We start from the raw sequence: 12,518 nt of genomic DNA on the forward strand, positions 1-12,518 counted from the left end.
CTTCAACTAAGAGCTTAGGTATCAATTAGCATCAGAAATACTTTCTCTCATCTTGGGGAAATCAAAATTCCTTTTTCCCCTCACAATGCATGAGAAGACCCTCCAGTATACATTGATATGGTGCCCTGAGGATGTCTCTATTTATAATGTGGGGTATCTCATGAACAATTCTGGTTCCAGGCAATAGTGCTCCAAGGCAGAACAGAGTGGTCTATCCCAGGTGAGTTTCATATGTGGCCCCCTACGATGCAAATTAAGCAGCCCTCAAGGCACCCTATAAATTTATTATAAAAATCTAAAATAAGAAAACACAAAATAAAAAAGTTTGCCTTACGAAAATTAAAATTGTTCCCCTGACTCAGTATAACTTTAAAATAGAGCAGAACAAGAATTAACGCAAGAAACAATAGAAGAGGCCTCTAGCGCTCCAGAAAATACTCACATATAACCCTGAAAAAAATGAAGAATTCTGATTTTAAGGAGATAAAGTGGTTACGGTACCCTAAGTTTTTTGCAATGATTATATTGCTTTTTGATTAGGCAATGAACATTAACTATTGTTACAGTTTATTGTGTCCTTAATTTGCTTTAATAACCTTCTACCACATTCCTTACCACATGTCCCGGAAAAGAGTGCTGATCACATAGTTAAACAAAGATCTTAAACTATCCTTTAAATTCCAGTTTATTGGAGACTTCTGCTACTTTCCATGATGGAATAAGGGGACCCTTCCACCTTAAATAACGAGAAAACTTAACAGAAATATAGGAAACGATGATTTTCAAATATTGAAAAGAGGCCACACAGGAATGTGATACCTAACGGGGGATGAGGGGGGCACAATATGAGCTACTACAATTGCCCCAGTTTACTAAGTGAAGGCAGTTTCCGTCCTCAACTCAGGCTAGGGAACCCAAACTGACCCCTGTAGTCGTGCTGAGTTGAAGACACAGAGGTTAGAATTCAGTGAGGTCAAGGTAGCTAAAATAGGTGGGGCAAAGTACAAGATAGAAGGGAGCTACAGAGATATTTCCAGAAATCTGCAGAGGATTCCCTTCAAATCTTTCTGAGAACTGATCTTTACGTATGAGAGAAGAAAATACACTTCTGGCCAAATAAAAAAAGTATCAGAAAGCAGTAGGCCAATCAATTCCCAGAGCTCATATGCTGATGAATATAGTCTATGTTCCCACCAGCCAGAATGGAAAGACCTTGTAATACATGAAGCATCAGAAAAGTTCTCAGAAGGGTATTGCCTTATTAGTGTGGCCAAATTAATCCTAGAAGTAATGATTGCTCTGGACCTGCCTAATGAAGCTTAAAAACAAGCCCAAATAAATAAATAAAATGATGAATAAATTAAAAAAAAAAACAAGCCTCAAAAGAATTCAACTGATTCCAAAGAACTAAATGGCATGCCAGCACAAAATCCAATATTATTTAAAGGAATAAAATATCACAATGTCCAGCATCCAATTTATAATCGCTGGGCATGAAAGGGAGCAGGAAATATGACCCAGAACCAAGAGAAAATTATTAACCAATAGAAACAGACCAGAAATAACAGAGATAATAAAATTAGCAAACATGAATGTGATGAGATGTCTTGGTTTGCCAAGGCTGCTATAACAAAGTACCACAGACCTGTTGACTTAAGCTACAGGAATTTATTGTCTCAAAATTTTGGACCCTAGAAGTTCAAAATCAAGGTGTCAGCAGGATATGATTCCTCCAAAGTCTCGTTGCTACAGGGGTGGCTTGCTGCAGTCCATAGCTCAATCTCTGCTTCCATCACCATCTGTCTCCTGCTTTCTCCAGCTCACTCCTACCACAGTGTCTAAATTTCCTCTGCTTAAAAGGACTCCAGTCATATTGGATTAAAACCTACCCTGACTCATTTTGGCCTCATTTTAACTAATAGAATCTTCAAAGATACTGTTTATAAATTAGCTCACATCCACAGGAGTGGGGTTTAGGACTTGAACATGTCTTTGTGGGAGATACGATTCAATCCATAACTTGAGGAGAGAAATGGAAGCTATATATTAAAAGAAGAACTTTTAAAATTGAAAAATACAGTACCTGAAATGAAAACTACACTGGATAGGATTAACAACCAATTAGGCACTGAAAAAAAAAAAAAAAAAAAAAAATCAGTAAATTTGAAGACATGCAATAGAAACTATGCAAAATGAAGCATAGAGAGAGAAAAAAAAAATAAAGACTGGGGATGGGGGAGAATATTAAGTGAACTGTGGGACAATATAAAGCTGTCTAATATCTCTGTAATCAGAATTCAGAGGTAAGCCAAAAAAGGACTTGGGAGAAAAAATATCTTAAGAAATGATGGCTAAAGTTTTCTCAAATTTGATCAAGTCTAGTTATTTTTTTAATTCATAATATCTCTTAGAAAATTCCACTCTCCCAAAGATCCATAAGCCTAACACTTGACTTAAACAGACAGAAAGCCAGAATTTAAAGTTGGTACTGAGAAATCTAACATGACATTCTAATTATTTTACTAAAAAGAAAAAGAGAAAGAAAAAGAAAAGACATAGCAGCCATAGGATGTGAATTAAGGTTGAAATGTCATGTAGTATTTTAGCTTTAATTCTGAATTTCCTTTTTCTCATCAATCTAAGTCAGACCTCAATGATATTTAAATGTGGCTAATTGTAATGCCCATAATAGGCAAACAAAAAGGGGGCTAAAATAATTCTATTATTTCACAATGGTGAAACAGACTGAATATTTCAATTATTCTACTTATTATAGTACACATAGAACAATGCTCTATAATCTGCTTCGATATATATAGGCTCTTTAACCACACCATGGTGGGACTAATACAGTCACTTTGGTTGAGCTTCGCTTGCTGATTCAGTGTTGAAATAAAGTACTTCACAGATTAGCTTAGTCTGCAGCACTTAAAGGTCAGGATTTATTGTAATGTAAATCACAAAGCAATTTTATCTTGACAGAGATTACATACTGTTACAATATTTCTCGCTGAATCTAGTGATGCGTTTGCTTTTTCTTTGCAACTGCTGTGCAAATTGGACCGTAGCCCAGAAAAGAAAAAGAGATGGCAGGCTGCTCTGGCTTTTTAGAAACAACTTAATTCTCTTCATTTTTCAAAGTTCCACAAGAAAAAAAAAACTCTGAAAATACACATAAAATCACACATAAATACTTATAAACCTTTATGACCCCTGAGCTCAAGAGCACACAGGTAGTTTATAAATGACCATCTCTCAAACACTGTGATGTGCTTTAGGAGATGGTGTTTAATAATAGCTGACTTCTAATCATTCATGCCCAAGTTTCTTGTCTCCATTTCAAGTAAACAAACAAAAACAATAAGAAGCATTCATGTTTCCAATGACAGAAATCACAAACAGAACAGAAACGGAGTGTAAACCAAGTTAGGTGAGGGTTAGAAATGCCCATCTGTCCTTGTCTTTGAACCAAATACAGCGAGTTAGAATAGCAGAACCTTCCCTCTTTTTCTCTTTCTTTGGAGCTTGCACTTAAATTAGAAGGAATTGGGGCTAGAAATCAGAAAAAACTTTTCAGTTAACACTGGATTAAATGAACTACTTGAAGAGTTTGAGAACTCTTTATTGCTGAAATTCTCAAGACAAGACCAGCTAATTCTCAGTCCTAAATCATGTCTCTCGAGGAATAACTATGCACAAAATATCCCCCACAAAATATTAAAAAGCGTATTTATAGAATTTTGCCATTTTTTATCAATTCTTTATATATAGTTTACACTAAAAATGTGCAAAAATGATGGTGAGGCCCAGGACTTACCAGGAAATGTATGGAAGGCTAATCTTCAACTGATATTTCTCCGTTTCTTACCCCCTCACCTGGGCCACAATTGAGTACTTATCTTCTCTCCAACCCTGATAAAGCACTTTTCCTTGAGTAAACAGGTTTATATTTTTATAATGTTTATTCAAATGGTGAGGAGCTTATTCTTTCATTCTAATGGTCATGTCCTATCAGGCAGGGCCTCCCACATATCAATCACTTGAAGTCAACCTTCACATATCTATAATCCAAGTACAGTATGATTTGTCTCCTTTAAATTGATTCAAAATTGTACCTAAATTAAATTATTTTAAAATAGAAATTATCACTACCAAAATTATAGATCTGACATGATATTTGTTAAAAATAATGTTTGCTGTATACCACTTTTGGGTTCTGGCCTGAAAATCTAATTAGATTCAATCACAAGTTAAAATTTTACAATTATTTTTCTTTTTTGATGCTGTAAAGAAAAGAATGAGCTGGAGGGAAAAAGAGGCACCCCTGTGTGGTCTTGCAGAGGTGGAGAGAAGGGGAGGAAGAGTAACAAAATAGTCAACCCGCCTTTTCTGCATGACCCCTTTCCTCCTGCACTGCTGTGTTATATGCCAAACACGTCTCTCCTCCCAGCTCACGTGGGGGAGGGCCAAAAGCTTTACATTACACCACTGGGTTACACCCTGAGAAACGTCTCTTGAGCTGCAAAATACACTTTGAAGCAACTTTCTAAAAGGCACATCTATATTTACCAATGTGTTCCACATGATTAAACTGTGAAATTTGTCTCCAGTTTGGCAATACCTTAGAGAGATGTTGTGAGTTTTAGAAAGAAAATGTCTGTGAAGTGCTGTAAGTTCCATGGAAGGAAAGCCTGTATACATTCAAGGTGCTGTTACACCTCTTGATGCTATATTGGAGCAACAGCAAGGAAAATAGCGTAAGTTATGATGTCACAATGTTGTCATGCAACATCATCCACAGTGAGCGCAAGAAAAATCTGTTTTTGAAATGCCTCTTTTCCCCCTCCTTTTCAGAATGCTAAAGCATATGGTATCCAAAACTAGTTCACAGTGAACTTCATTTCTGCCACTGCTGTAAATGAAGTTTCTTCTCAGGCAGATGTCTGTGCTAAAAGTTTGGTGCTCATAAATACCAAATTTACATAAAATCTATATAGCTTTTTTCAGAAATCTTTCTTGGTTGATGTAGGCTGATTGGCTTGGATACATAGTTTAATTCCTTATTCCTGAACCATACTTCATTTCCAGATTCCCTAATTTGAAGGACAATAATTTTGACTGAACAATGAATGGCATTCCTTAGGGCCTCTCTTGCTGTAAATGCCATGTGCCAGGTTGAGAGAAAGAGAACAAATTAGAAAGCTAATGGAGATATTTCTTGGACTGTTAATTTAGACATATGATTCCAAACGATGGGTCATCGATCATTGATGCGGATGGAAATGATGGGGCAGGGGTGCGAAATCCAAGAAGTTATTACAAAATTTCACAAACCTCATTTGTGCATAAAGCACCATTTGTAGATGGAATAAGAAATGAATCTTATATGTACTTTAATCCCTGAAAACACCACCAAATAACTTATTGATAAAGAAAACCTGAATTTATTTCTTACTACAATAAGGATGGCCACTGCCTTGACAAGAATATTAGTGATGTCTCAGGAGAGGAAGGGCCAAGATAGGATATGATGAGATTTGGGGGGTTTGAGATGGATCTTATGGTGTGGGAAGAGAGGGGACTTAATCATGATTGGGCAAATTCATGATATAATGGTTTAAGATTGGTGGTCCCAGAGAGGAAAGTTTTTGAAAAAAGGTTTTCAAAGCAATTCTTGAACAGTAAACAGTCATTTGATGCTGTTTCAAGTTGAGTAGTCTGGTATTTGCTTAAATGGATATTCATGAATTTTCTGAAGTGAACAATAAAGTTAATAGCAACTTTATCTTCCTGAAATAGTAAAATCAGGTTTATGAAGACAGTGGAATAAGTCATATTAATGAAGCACTTGAATAGTAAAGTTACGTTTATGTAATCAGTAAGTTACATGGGTATAGATGGTTTTGACTCTCAACACATATACTATTAGTGTTTTCCATATTGAACTGGAAGACCCAGGACATCAAGAGCAGCTCCTTTTCTCAGAAAAGGACCCACATTAACAAAGCCATGAAAGGAGGTGAAAGTTTTCTCTCAGATCCCACCCTTATCTCATAGTCATTGCTGACCAACTTCAGATTGCCCTATTCTTTCTTAAACTATAGAACTAATTTCCTTAAGATCATTGTCAATTCTTTTTACTTGACTTAGCATATCTCTACATATGCAACAGCATTTAACACTTTGAAAATAAACCTCAAATTCTTAGGAAACACCTCACTGTCACTCCATGAGCTGCCAACAATTATAAAATAAAAATGAATTTAACAGTGTTACTGCACTCCTAGTATCTTTTACTCAACATGTATATTTTCATTTATGTATGATCCCCAGATAGTAAAAGTATTATCGTCTGGAGCTGAGTAGTTAATGACATTACTTCCATTGTAGCCCCCAAAATGTGCCATGAAAGTTTAGAGATGAGAAGAAAGGTTTTTCATTGTATTTAGCCCTTCTTCCCCGTCCCAGCAATCATTTGCCTGATTGGATTCTCCACTTGGGATTCAATTCCTGGATATCATCAGATTCAGAAATTCAAGAAATGATTTGAAATCCTGATCATATCATGACCCTGCTTAAAATTTCTTAATAAGTCTCCTTTGTCCTCTGCATGAAGTCTTAATTCCTCAATATGCCTCCTGAACTATATTTCCCACTGCTTCTCTCTAATTTCATCACATTTCTAAGTACACACATGAATTCCATATATCAGTCTCACTAAGCTACTTGCAATTCAAGAGTATAGCTCTCTCTTCCCTCACTTCAGAGTATTGGATATGCATCATTGTGCCTGTCTCTAGAGCTTACAAGCAGCCCTACCTTCCCCTTTCCACTAGTTAATTCTTACTCCTGTTAAAGATCCGCTCAGCTAAGAAGTCACTTTCTCCAGGAAGCCCCTTGCAAATTTGAAGTAAGTACCCCTCTTTTGTACTCCCTAATACATTATATTTACTTCCATCATCCCAGCCCCACACTGAACACTAAGGTGCTTATCACATTGTACTGTAATTGTCCATTTACGTGTGTACCTCTTCTGCCCTGTCAGTAATCTCCTTGAGGGCAGGCATTGTGTCATTCAAAAGTATTTTTTGAATAGGTGAGTGAATGAATGAATGAATGAATAAAAGCTTAAGATTGTGACAAAAAAATTATAAAACTTGACAGTATTTTAAGAAACCATCAGATGGAACCTAAAAAAATAAGGAATTCCTAAAGAATAATTTCCAAATCAACAGTAAGATTTTACGTAAGTTAATTTAAAATTTTCACAAACCAGATTAATAAAAGTTTTTTAAGGTATAACAGCACACTCTGCTGGTGAGACTCAGGGGGGACAGCCACTCACACACTGCTGGTGGGAATGCAAACTAGTACAACCCTTTTGGAGGGGAATTTGGCAATACCTAACAAAACTACAAATGCACTTCCATTTGACCTAAAAATTCTACATCCAGAAATTTACTGTGAAGATATGCTCCCCCCACCAATGTATATGAAAATAATACATATACACAAGGTTATTAATGGCATCATTGTTTATCATTTCAAAATATTATAAACAACCTGAAATCCCATAAATAGAATAGTGGATAAATAAACCATGGTTCATACACAGAGAATTATGTAGTCATAAAAAAGAATAAAAGGTTAGTTGACCAAAATGGCAGCATTAAACACTCCAGGGTGCTGTTCCCCCAACAGAATCCTTAAAGAACTAGCAAAAAAATGGCAGATCCATCTTCTTCAGAACTCCAGAAAACAGGTAAAGGGTTGCAATAACTGGACATGTGCCAAATCAAGAAAATGAATCTTTAAAAACACCAGTAGAAGCTCATGGCACCCTTGCTGGCTCCTCTACCAGCCTCTCTCGAGTGCAATGGGGAGCCAGCCTGTACTCCCATTTGGGACATTAGCCCTGTACTGGAGGGAGTAGATTAACCCCTATGCACATAATGAGGTACCTACTTGTTGGTGCCAATCTATTGGGTGGCAACCTGAAAGACTGAACCAGGGAACATGTCATGGGCTCACCTCTCACCACTGCCTCCCCCCGCCCCAAACAGAAATTGCCCAGCAGACAGCTAAAACAGTGTAAGAATTAATATAGTCAAAGTGATGTGTGGCAAAGGATTCTGGCTTTAATTTATAAAACAGAGCACCCAGGAGGGGGAAGAAGTTTATTTGATAGGGAGTAGAGGGGATGTTCAGATTCCTGTAAAAGGAGAATTCATAAGACTACCAGCAAACACAAGCTCAGTATGAGACACAGTTCAGAAAAAAAAAGAGAGGACTGTGCACTTCACTTATGCCTTAGGCTGATTTTCTGGAAAGAACTAAATACTGAAGGAGTATACTAGACAACACCACATATCTGATAAGTATTTAATATCCAGAATATACAAAGAAATCCTATAACTCAACAATAAAAAGACAAAACAACTCAAAAGACTTGAATAGACACCTGTCCAAAGAGGATACACAAAATGCTACAATGCACATGGAAAGATGCTCTATATCACTAGCTATTAGCAAAATGCAAATCAAAAGCACAGTGACGTATTTTTTCACACCCACTAGAATGGCTAGTATTAAAACAAACAGAAAATTACAAGTGTTGGAAAGGATGTGGAAAAACAGGAATATTCATTCATTGCTGGTGGGAATAAAAAATGATGCAGCTCCTGCGGAAGACAATTTGGCAGTTCCTCAGAAAGCTAAGGATAGAATTACCATATGATCCAGCGAGCCCTCTGCTAGGTATACCCAAAAGATTTGAAAGCAGGGACTTGAACAGATATTGCACACCAGTGTTCATGGCAACATTATTCACAATTGCCAAAAGACAGAAACAACCCAAGTGTCCATCAAACAATAAATGGATAAATAAAATGTGGAATATATATAAAATGGAATATTATTCATCCATAAAAGGGAATGAAGTTCCAGTTCATGCGACAACATGGAATAACCTTGAACACATTATGTTGAGTGAAATTATGAAATAATTAGAAAAAGCAAATTCATCATAAAGTCAGAAACTAGAATACAGGTAACCAGGGGCTAGGGTGGGGGTAGGTAAAATGGAGAGGTAATACTTAATTGGTACAGAATTTCTATTTGGGGTGATGGAAAAGTCTTGATAATGGATAGTGGTAATGGCAGCAAAATGAACATAATTAATACTATTGAATTATATAATTCAATGTGGTAAAAGGGGAAAGTTTAGGTTGTGTATATGTTACTAAAATAAAATTTTTTAAAACACCTCAGGACTGTACAACACAGTGAACCCTAATGTAAATGGACTATAATTAATTGTATAATTATATTGTTTAATCAATTGTAACAAAGGTACCACACTAATGCAAAGTATTAAAAATAGGGAAAACTGTTTGGCAAAGGGGTTTATAACAACTTTTTATTTTCTGCATGAATGTTTCTGTAAACTGCATCTTCTCTAATAAAATTAAGCAGATTAAAAAAAAGAACAAGGCATGTTGAACTGATATAGAGTGATTTCCAGAATATATTAAGTGAAAACAGCAAAATGCAAAGAGCATCTATGGTACTCTACCACTCATGTTAGAAAAAAAGGGACTAGAAGAAAATATACATGAATCTGCTCATTTTAACAAAAAGAAACATAGAAAGGATAAACCAGAGAGTAATGAAATTGGCTACCTACAAGGCGTGGGTGGGAACAGGGTGGAAAGAATGGAGGAATAGGAACTGGGTAGTAGGGGTAATAGAGAATATCTCTGAGTATACCTTTTTGTATAATTCTGATTATTTAGAATGATGACATGGTCTCACACATCCAAAAATAATAATAAATGATTAAAATCAACAAAGATTTGGAGGGTGTTCCAGATGCTAAAGCTGCCAAAATGCAAAATACCAGAAATGGATTGGGGGTTTATTAGTTCACAGATTTACAGTTCTTGGGTCATGAAAATGTCCCGATTAAGGTATCAATAAGATGATACCTTCTCTGAAGACCCTGAGGTTCTCCTGTCACGTGGGAGGGCACATGGCCGGGGTCTGCTGGGACTTTTCCAGGGTTAGCTTTTCGTTTCCACTGCTTTCTCCAAAATGTCTCTGGGCTTCTGTCTTAGTTTCTCTCTCTCAGTTCCTTGGCATCCTTGCTTGTTTCTCCCAGGGCATTTCTCCCTAAGCATCTGAGCATCTTCTCTTAGCTTCTCCAGGGCAGACTCTGGGCTTCATCTCTTAGCTTAGCATCTCCAAACATCTTTCCATCTGCATCTCCAATTGTCCAGATCTGTGTCATCTCTGAGTTCTCTTAAGGACTCTAGTAAACTAATTAAAACTCAGCTTAAAATGGGCAAGGTCACATCTCCATGGAAACAACCTAATCAAAAGTTCCCACCAACAATAGGTCTGCCCCCACAAGACTGGATTGAAAGAACATGGCTTTTGTGGGGTACATAATAGATTCAAACCAGCATGGGGGGAATCAAAAATTGAATACAATCAACAACAAATAAACCTAAGTAAATCAGAAAGGAATAACACAACCCCATTGAATGGGGCCAAGAAGAGTATTAACCTAAGTAACTTTGGAAAACAATATTTTCAATATATATTCCAAGTCTGAAGACACAAAGAACTGTACATAAACATTGTACTCCAGTAAATAAATTATGAAAATTATGTACATTTTAGGATCAAGTAAATAAACAAATATATTGTGGATAATGAGAGCCAGGTATCTCGCTATCGGAAAAAGGAATCACAAATAATGAAAGGGGGAAGGCTAGAATGGACCCTGTGGTATTGGATTGGAATTAGAGGTATCAGTATGAAATCATGGTTTTTATTACACACACACACACACACACACACACACACACACACACACACACACAGAGTATTTATTTATATATTTCCTTGTTCTGTCCACTAAGAAGGCATAGAAGCAATGACACCACAGTAGCAATGAAAACAACTAGTACCAAGGTCTTGGTTCCTAAAGGTATCACTTAAAGGAACCAGGACCCCATGGGGAAATGGTTGATTTCAGAACTGGTGCAGAGATAGTTCAGTGTGGATCTGGAACACCTTGTGGAACCATAAAATAAGGAAGTGCTCAAAAAAGATTACGAATATGTTAAAAGAATACAGGATCCAGCTTAAAGAAGCTCCTGATGGCCAAATCTGAAACAACTGAGCAACAAAATAAATAATGATGGTAATAGATTATAACCCATAGGACAAAATAAATATCTTGAGTCTATTCTGTTATTAAATAATGAAATATATTAATTAATTAATTAATTAATGCAGGAGACAGGGTGATTCTTCCTTATAGTAGAATTCAAATTAATAAATCCAGAAATGATGGAAACATCACAGTGATAAAAGTTTCAGACAACCATCAATGAATGCTAACATTTATGAGCAAAAGTATGAGGAACAGAATATATGCGGTCCCAATGCATCTTCCCACAAGATACTTATTGATTGCAAAGGGAAAGATAGTTATGTTAACAGGTGGGGAAACCTGTCAGACACCCCCTTACCAAGTGATCAAAGTAATGTAGGTCTAATGAGATATATTGAACTTCCTATGTTGATAATAGTGTACTGAGACGGACACAGCACCACTTCTGTAGTACTCTTGCCAAAAATGCTTAAGCTCAATTTGATCGTAAGAAAACATCACACAAACCAAAACTGAGAGACATTCTACAAAATAACTGGCCAGTATTCCTCAAGTAACTTTCAACAAGTGCCAAGGTATCAAAGACAAAGACTAAGGAACTATCCCATTAAAGTCATGACAACTAAATATTATGTGGGATCTGGACTATTTAGTGGGATAATTGGAGAGACTTTAATAAGGTCTGTAAATTAGTTACTAGTATCATATTAATGTTAATTTCCTCATTTTTATACTTATAAAAGATGTTAAGATTTTAGGAATGTGTGTACAAGGTATGGCTGATCTTTGTATACTCTTTCCAAACTTTTTGGCTAAAAGTTAAAAATTAAAATATGTTCAAACCAAAGTTTTACACCCTGATTAAAAAGTCTGTTTTACTGAGTCTACTTAATATACCCGAAACAGCCTCAAAACTACAGTTTTTCACAAATTATTTTCCCAATTGCTATGGCAAAATCTCTAAATTCAAAGAAAAATAATTCTCCATTATACATATTTTAATACAATAACAGCAACAATTATTCTCTACTTTAATATTTATAAATAATTATTATATATAAGATTGATCTATAGATTCCTTAATAATATATATATAGATTACCTACAATATTTTTATGAAACACTGTAACAGTATTTTCTGCACATTAATAAATGAATGTGTTATTATAAACAATATCAACCTCCTAATCTTTTGTTCTAAACAACAATTTTATGAGGTAAGTAGTACAGCTATTATTTTATCCATTTTAGAGATTAGAAAAAAAAGCAGATGGATAATAATGGAGGATCTAGTATTAGAACTAGATCTTCTGGTAGATGTCTTATCTTACCTTGA

Source organism: Choloepus didactylus, chromosome 13, assembly GCF_015220235.1.
Source record: "Choloepus didactylus isolate mChoDid1 chromosome 13, mChoDid1.pri, whole genome shotgun sequence".
Taxonomy (NCBI): domain Eukaryota; kingdom Metazoa; phylum Chordata; class Mammalia; order Pilosa; family Megalonychidae; genus Choloepus; species Choloepus didactylus.